Source organism: Penaeus monodon, chromosome 20 (genome assembly GCF_015228065.2).
Source record: "Penaeus monodon isolate SGIC_2016 chromosome 20, NSTDA_Pmon_1, whole genome shotgun sequence".
Taxonomy (NCBI): Eukaryota; Metazoa; Arthropoda; class Malacostraca; order Decapoda; family Penaeidae; genus Penaeus; species Penaeus monodon.
The window spans coordinates 37,453,439-37,454,056 of NC_051405.1; the positions used below are offsets into that span (position 1 = coordinate 37,453,439).

General features: G+C 44.5%; 1 protein-coding gene across 1 annotated transcript in view; it reads right to left on the minus strand.

The window, feature by feature from the left end:
• Window positions 1–618, minus strand: part of LOC119585793 (substance-K receptor-like) — a gene marked incomplete in the record, with an annotated part of 20,824 nt that overhangs the window by 11,179 nt on the left and 9,027 nt on the right.

The following is a 618-nucleotide window of genomic DNA, read 5'->3' on the forward strand; positions in this document are numbered from 1 at the left end:
CTCACCAGCATCACCAGGACTGCACGAAGAAGGGAAGAGAAGAAATCAGAGGAAGAAGAGGGGGGGAAGTTAGGAAGAGGAGGAAAGAGGGAGAAGAAGAGGGGGGAGGGACGTGAGAGAGAAGGGAGGAGGGGAGGTGAGAGGAAAGAAGAGGGGAGGAGGGGAGGTGAGAGGAAAGAAGAGGAAGGGGAGATGAGGAGGAAGAGGAGGAGGGAAGTGAGAGAGAAGAAGGAAGGGAGGTAAAGAAAATAAAAGGGAAGGAAGAGAAGATAAATGAAGAGGAAGAGGGGAAGAAAAAGAAGTGAACGAGGAAGAGACACAAAGAAAAAATAAAGAGAGATAGAGAACGATAGAAGGGAAAGAGGAGAGCGAGTGAATGAAGACAAAGAAGAGACCGCTGATCAAGAATAACAACCTCACGCAAGAAAGAGGAAGAGGGAAAAAACAAGAAATAATGGGTAGGAGGAAATTGAGACAATGTGAGAAAAGGAGGAAGAGATAAAGAGGAAGAGGAAGAAACAGGAGAAAATAAAGACGGAACAGAAAGAACAAGAAAGAGAGATATAAGAGAATGCAACCATCATAGTTACTCATTACGAAGTAGTAAAAGCGAAAACT